Raw genomic sequence first — 346 nt, 5'->3', positions numbered from 1 at the left:
AAGAATAAAAGCTTCTTTTGGAAAACTCAAGAAATAAGCTTAATGCATGAGATCAGCTGGGTCTGTTACCAATTCCTTGGTGACTAGGAACTAAGCACTAAACTACAATAGACTGGGCATGTATACCATTCACAGGATAAGTACAGGAGACAATGGATGAAATACAACAAAGCTGGCTTATACAAAATTATATTCTGATTTCAACTTTCACACACTCTTCTTGTGTTGCATTAGCTTCATTATTAGCTTTTTTCATTAAATGCTGAATAATCCTTCACTTGACAGTAACTGATTAATAAACTTAAAAAAAACTCAAATGAGTCATTACTTCATGTTTTTTAGGTAA

The sequence above is a fragment of the Penaeus monodon genome, chromosome 15 (assembly GCF_015228065.2).
Source record: "Penaeus monodon isolate SGIC_2016 chromosome 15, NSTDA_Pmon_1, whole genome shotgun sequence".
NCBI lineage: Eukaryota > Metazoa > Arthropoda > Malacostraca > Decapoda > Penaeidae > Penaeus > Penaeus monodon.
Note: the sequence above shows the minus strand (reverse complement) of the source record.